This window comes from Alosa sapidissima, chromosome 7 (assembly GCF_018492685.1).
Source record: "Alosa sapidissima isolate fAloSap1 chromosome 7, fAloSap1.pri, whole genome shotgun sequence".
NCBI lineage: Eukaryota > Metazoa > Chordata > Actinopteri > Clupeiformes > Clupeidae > Alosa > Alosa sapidissima.
Genome location: NC_055963.1, coordinates 1,567,501 through 1,575,000, shown reverse-complemented (window position 1 = coordinate 1,575,000; position 7,500 = coordinate 1,567,501). Strand labels below are relative to the sequence as shown.

The 7,500-nt window shown below is 44.9% G+C and overlaps 1 protein-coding gene and 1 long non-coding RNA gene across 5 annotated transcripts in view; one reads left to right on the top strand and one right to left on the bottom strand.

The window, feature by feature from the left end:
• The window catches only part of LOC121714218 (microphthalmia-associated transcription factor-like), a 41,620-nt gene that overhangs the window by 29,562 nt on the left and 4,558 nt on the right, over positions 1 to 7,500 (bottom strand). Inside the window, exon 1 of one of the 4 annotated variants that reach the window (XM_042099490.1) lies at positions 808 to 983. The exons of the other annotated variants lie outside the window; for them this stretch is intronic. The gene's annotated coding sequence lies outside the window, so the exon portion shown is untranslated. Of the gene's footprint in view, positions 1 to 807; positions 984 to 7,500 lie in introns of those variants that run through there. 4 annotated transcript variants of the gene reach the window in all.
• LOC121714250 lies at positions 5,507 to 7,106 on the top strand. The gene is made up of 3 exons (XR_006033059.1): positions 5,507 to 5,786; positions 6,426 to 6,574; positions 6,735 to 7,106. It is a non-coding gene; the product is annotated as an uncharacterized LOC121714250 (long non-coding RNA).

The following is a 7,500-nucleotide window of genomic DNA, read 5'->3' as shown; positions in this document are numbered from 1 at the left end:
AAGTAAAGTAATAACAAAGAGACACAAAGAAATTGAACATTACATCACACGCACCTCTAAAACATCATACACACCTCTAAAACATCATACACACATCTAAAAGATCATACACACATCTAAAACATCATACGCACCTCATACGTACTTCTAAAACATCATACGCACCTCTAAAACATCATACACACCTCTAAAACATCATACACACCTCATACACACATCTAAAAGATCATACACACCTCTAAAACATCATACACACCTCTAAAACATCATACACACATCTAAAACCTCATACGCACCTCATACACACATCTAAAACATCATACACACATCTAAAACATCATACACACCTCATACACACCTCTAAAACATCATACGCACCTCTAAAACATCATACACACATCTAAAACATCATACGCACCTCTAAAACATCACAGGCACCTCTAAAACATCATACACACCTCTAAAATAGTACATCATACAAACCTCTAAAACATCATACACACCTCTAAAACATCATACGCACTTCTAAAACACCATACACACCTCTAAAATAGTACATCATACACACCTCTAAAACATCATACACACCTCTAAAACATCATACGCACTTCTAAAACATCATACACACCTCTAAAATAGTACATCATACACACCTCTAAAACATCATACACACCTCTAAAACATCATACGCACTTCTAAAACATCATACACACCTCTAAAACATCATACGCACTTCTAAAACATCATACGCACATCTAAAACGTCATGCACACCTCTAAAATAGGCAAAGGCACAAAGAAGACTTACTGAAACTTCCAAGGCTGTGAAGCACTGAAACTACTGTACACATGTCTATCCTACCTGAGGAGTCTTATGTACAAGGCTGTGAAGCACTGAAACTACTGTACACATGTCTATCCTACCTGAGGAGTCTTATGTACAAGGCTGTGAAGCACTGAAACTACTGTACACATGTCTATCCTACCTGAGGAGTCTTATGTACAAGGCTGTGAAGCACTGAAACTACACGTCTATCCTACCTGAGGAGTCTCATGTCCTGGGCTGATGGCTTGAGCTGAAGAAGACCAAATAGCGGCTAGGCGGAGTGCTGAGCTCTTACGGCTCCAGGGTCGGAAGCAATGAGTCAGTGCCCTGCTGCCCCCCCACACACAATTATCTCTATTGTTTAAGAACGTGGGAGGCCTGTATCCTGTGCAGATTAGGTGAAGACTCGTCTTGATCAGCAATGAATCCTTTTCTTTTATCACACTGCAAATTCCTTATGGTCCATGTTAAACATCCACATTGACACTCAAATGCTGAGCTCTGAGTCAGTGTCCATTCATAGAAAACTCTGAGTCCTCATCGTCCATTCATTTCAAACGCTGTCACTGTAATTGTGTTGCCATCCCAGCTAGCAGCATTCCCACAGGCCGCTACTGTAGAGTATCACGGTCCAGAACAGGTCAGGCAGCGTCTTCAGCTACTCTCCTCCTAACGACAGAGAGACTTGCACAGCCCTGCAGACATGGGAAACCTCTAAGAGCTCAGCACGTCAGGGCCGCGGTTTGGGAAGACTGTTGGTTCATCCGAAGCCCCAGATCAGTTTCACTTCTACGACTGCTGGTGTCAGGGTCTTACGACATGCTGTCCCTGCTGCCCTGGGCCTCTAGTGACCGTCACTACTCACTTCCTCTGGCACACACTCCCTTTGGTCTCAACCGACCCTCCACAAAGATAAGCCCACAAAGAGCGCTCTCTCTCTCTCTTTCTCCCTCCCTCTCTGTTTCTCTCTCTCTCTGTTTCTCTCTTTCTCTCTGTCTCTCTCTCTCTCTCTGTTTCTCTCTCTCTCTCTCTTTCTCCCTCTCTGTTTCTCTCTCTGTTTCTCTGTTTCTCTCTGTCTCTCTCTCTCTCTCTCTCTCTCTCTCTCTCTCTCTCTCTCTCTCTCTCTCTGTCTCTCTGTCTCTCTCTCTCTCTCTGTGACCTTGCTTACAGAGATGGGGGAGAGGCTGTGACCAAAGCAGTCAGCTTCCCGAAAACAAACCCACATACACAAGTGATAGCACTTCACTCAGTGATGACTGAGCTTTTCCCGTTCTCCAATTTATTTGGGACCACGGCTAAAACAGGGCCCTCACAGGTGAGGGACGACAAGTATTTAAGGAAGTGGAAGATGGAAACTGCAGTGGATATCTTTCATCGTTTTTCTACATGTGCTCCACGAAAAAACGGGAACTCAGTAACATGACTCAAGAGCTGGGACTGAGGGCCATCTGCCTAAACCATCATCTTGCGCAAAACACCCGACCACACTGGCCTTCAATCAGCAATTAATACGGCAGTGAAGCAACACGCGGCATGTTCTTATCTGGCACTATGTGCAGCCCATAAAACAACTTCAATCCACCACAATGACAGCTTTAACAAATAATAACATTACAGTGTTGATCCTCAGGACCGTCTGAGTCAGCATCCATAGGCGTAGTCCTCCACTACGTGTCATCTATACCCTATTGACCTCATGAGTGAGTCCAGGACAGAGGTCAGCGCTCCGCAGTGGTGACGAGCCGGGGATGGTGCTTACACCTCCTGGGATCGCGCACGCAGCACCCCGGGGGCCACACACACACACACACCTGTCCCTGTCAGTCAGGCTGGCAGTGGGATCGCGGCGGGATCGGTGTCAGGAACATCTCCTGGACAGCCACCTCGGAACAGGACGCTCCCTGCAGCCCTGGCCTGCCTGCCCCCTGCTGTAAATCCTCTCTGGGCAACGCAACACAACGCAGCGCAACGCAACGCAACGCAGCGCAGCGCAACGCAACGCAATGCAACGCAACGCAACGCAGCGCAACGCATGCCACCACTGCTCTGCACCAGCCCTGCAGCCCTCACACAGACGCCTGGTGAGATCTCACACACACACTCACACACACACACACACACACACACACACACACACACACACACACACTCACACACACACACACAGACGCCTGGTGAGATCTCACACACACACACTCACACACAGGTGCCTGGTGGGATCTCACACACACACTCACACACACACACACACACACACACACACAAACGCCTGGTGAGATCTCACACACACACTCACACACACACACACACACACACACAGACGCCTGGTGAGATCTCACACACACACACTCACACACAGGTGCCTGGTGGGATCTCACACACACACACACTCACACACACACACACGGCACACACACACAGGTGCCTGGTGAGATCTCACACACACACACACACACACAGAGATGCCTGGTGAGATCTCTCACACACACACACACACACAGACGCCTGGTGAGATCTCACACACACACACACACACACACACAGACGCCTGGTGAGATTTCACACACACGGCACACACACACAGAGGCCTGGTAAGATTTCACACACACACACACACACACACACACACACACACAGGCAAAAGAGCATTTATTTCTGCCTACGTTCAGGTGTCCAGCAGCACCCTTTGTCTACAATGAGTGAGGTGATGGGTAATGTGCAATCATCAGGGTGAATCTTTCACACGGTGACCTGGCCCACCTTAGTGTGATAGCACACTCAAAACAGACCTGCACCACCTTAGTGTGTTAGTGTGCTTCTTCTCCCCATAGCCCACTCAAAACAGAAAAGTACACCCCTATTGCCGCTATTGGGTACCGTAGAGCAGTGCTTCTGAACTGCCGTAGAGTATGTGATAGTGTTTACTATGACAAAACTATTGGGTACCATAGAGTATGTGATAGTGTTCACTATGACAAAACTATTGGGTACCATAGAGTATGTGTTCACTATGACAAAACTATTGGGTACCATAGAGTATGTGTTCACTGCGACAAAACTATTAGGTACCATAGAGTATGTGATAGTGTTCACTGTGACAAAACTAGACTTAGACTTAGACTTCTTTAATGTCCATAAAACTTACATAAAATGGAAAATTGTCTTTGACAGTGGCATAAAGACATACAAGAAGCACACACACACACACATCACAGACAACACTATGCACAATAAATAGATAAACATAATATATAGGTAAAAACTATGAAATCAGTCCAGTTTGCTCCAGAGAAGAGTTAAAAGATATAAATAATAATGAGTAAAATACATAAAGTGCCTAACCGCATATACATTTATCTGACTATGGGCAGTTCTTTGTTAAGGATGGTCACGGCTGATGGAATGAATGACCACTTGTAAGCATTCTTCCTTGCCATTGGGACTGCAAGTCTCCGTCCTGATGGCAGCAGCTGGAAAGCACAGTGGAGGGGATGAGTTGGATCTTGATAAACCTGTAATGCCTTTTTTAATAAAATCTGTGAATACAGGTGTGAGAGTTGATGTTGTTTATGTCCAATGATCTTTCCGCCCTGGTTGACTATTTGTGCCAGTGTGTTCTTTTGTTTGACCGAAAGGTGCCCATGACACGATGTTGAACGTCAGCACACTCTCGGTCAGTGATTTGTAGACCATGGTCATTGTGCGCTGGCTGGTGTTGAGGCTCCTGAGTTTCCTCAGAAGGGCCAGGCGCTGTCTCCCTTTTTTGAATATGTAGTCCACATGGTTTTGAAATTGTAACTGGTGATCTATTATTGTTCCGAGATATTTGAATTGAGTGACCAGCTCCACTTCCTGACCCTTCATGCTGATTGGCTTGAAGGTGGGCACAGAGTCTTTATTACCTCCTCTCCTGCTGCTTCCTAGCCACATCTCCTTGGTCTTGGCGATGTTGAGATCCAGCAAGCTGCTGTCGAACCAGGAATCCCTGCTGTAGCACCCTGCTGTACCCTGCTGTAGCATCCTGCTGTACCCTGCTGTACCCTGTAGCACCCTGCTGTAGCACCCTGCTGTAGCGTGCTGTAGCACATGCCTGATGGGACAGCAGGCTGAGAGGTGGACGGACTCAAACGGACTTCACAGCAGCTCTGATACGACTCCCTGACCCTGTGACGATTGGGAGCATTCCAAATGAGCGAGATACGCTGGCTTTTCCAAGCCTAGTCCACAATGCTTAAGATGGCCACTGGTCAAATGAAGTCATCAGGTCAAATGAAGTAATGACTGGTCAAATGAAGTCATCAGGTCAAATGAAGTCATCACTGGTCAAATTAAAGGGGACATATTATGCAAATTTCACTTTTTGCATCCTTTTGTACCTCCATTTGGGTCTCTACAGCTCCTAATAACACTCCAAGCGCGAAAAAAAATCCATCCGTTTTCTGTGAGTCAGTTGAACGATTTTGGTGTCAGGAATCATAGGAATCATTTGAATGGCTCCCTTATACTGACGTCAAAATAAGTAAATTTGCATAGAACCACCCTGGCGCCACCCCTCACCTCTCAACCCACACATAGCCCCACCCACTGGATTAGTTGAAGATCCGCCATTAGTTTGCTGGTTTAACAAGCACGGACACCGAGCATTTCTTTTACTGTCTATGAGCACAATGGCTACAAGCAAGAGCAAGTCACACATGAAGTGTTGTGTTGTTAGCTGCACAGAACAACACAAATCCTTGCACTTTCTCCCAGCCTAAGAGAACAGAAGAACCGAGTGGCTCCATTTCATTTTCGATGGCCATGTTCCAGCAACAGTCAGCAAAAATCTTGTGTGTGCGAACCACTTCAAGACAGACTGCTTTGAAAACCTAGGACAGTACACTGAGGGATTAGCCATCAAACTTCGTTTGACAGAGGGATCTGTACCTACTGTCCGTGGCAAGTCACAAGATAAGAAACATGTAAGTACTTTCAAATAATGACTTTTGTGTTTCTATCGCAGTTATGCATGAACTAAAGTTAGGTTGTTCGTGTCATTTAGCACAAGCTAACGCAAACATTACGGCTAACGTTAGCCCTGCATCTGCTTGGAGTGAGCATGTTCTCCATTCCAAATTGCAAATGCAGCACACAGCCGATCGAGTCATATTTGACAATCCCAGTCAATAATATCTGAAAGTAATGATTGTTAAAATGTTGTCTAGACGCTAGACCTCCATTAAATATTGTCGTGTTATCTACAATTGAGGCGACCAACAGCTAAAAGACCTTAGTATAAGCTTATGTTAGCTTGTAGCCTCACTTTATAACATTATCCAGTGTTTGCACATTTCCCCTATAGCTCTATTTCGTTTAAGCTGCAAGGGTTTGTCACAATTTGAAGTCGTTTTGTCCTTACTGATGAGGAGTTAGATATGGTCATGTTATCTACAATGAAGGTGGCCAGTAAGCTCTTAGTCTAGGCTAATGTTTGCTGTTGTAAATAGAGAGAAAGTACTGACAGTGCAAGAAGTTATAGCCTCAGTTTTTAGCTCAAAGTAAATGTGCATATTATGTGCATGGCATTATTTTCATGTTTGGTTTTCTCTTTACTGCGCAAGACTCTACCTGGCTGCTCTGCATTACAATGAGGATGCTGCATGAGACCAGGCCACCTTATCCTCTGGGGACCCTCTCTACAGGATGCATTTCCCAAAGTACAGGAAGGGAGAGTGCAGGGTGAAACCCATCAAAACCGAGACAACATTCCGTAAGTTACATAATTCTTTATTTATCAACAATAAAATATCTGTTCATTTTGCCTGCTATTGCACTATGGTGTCTTTACAATGAACAAAACAATAAATAAATGTACAATGAAATACTTTACAAACTATGTACATAGTTACGAAGTGTGAAATATTGCACAGGGTATGTGGAAGACTTGATGGGCTTCATCATGGGCGAGGTCTTTGTGGACCAAGAAGCATACAGGGAGGAACTCCTGAAAATAAACATTTCTCCGGACCTGTCCTCAGAGTTTGAGCACCCAGAGAAGGAGGAGGTGATCGCCAACTATGTGTCTCGCTTCAATCCAGGGGAGGCAGTTTGAAGCCCACATATTGTCCTTGGCTGTCAGGAAACTCCCGACGAACACGCAGGACCACACATGACGGGATGACGACCCTTATTCTGCATCCAAGGAATCCCCAACACCAACTGACAAAACTCCTGTAGGCAAGCTATCTGTAACGACTAAAAAAAATAAATAAAAAAAAAACATTGCAGTAGTTAGCAGGTTACATAATCTGTCAGTTCTGTCAAAAGTGCAAAGTGCACAAAGTGCAATTGTCATATTGCAAATGTAATGTTTTATTTCTGTTTTGTGTAATAAATATATTGTAATGTCTTAAATGTGTCATGAGTGTATGTTTGATACCTGCTGAATTTGCAGACAATAGCCATACATTAAAAGAAAGAAAACAACAATTGGGGCATGTGTTGGTGTGTAAGGCCATTAGTGACCTATGAACATTAGTAAGACTAACATCTGCTTTTGCTGATAAAAACGGTAGCCTGTCACTTCTCATAAACACTGGGAAAAACTAATAAGTAGCTTAATAAATAACACATACTGCTCTATTCCGCGTAGCCGTAAGGCCCCATGGTCAGCTCTGTATATGTTCAGTGCGTTCT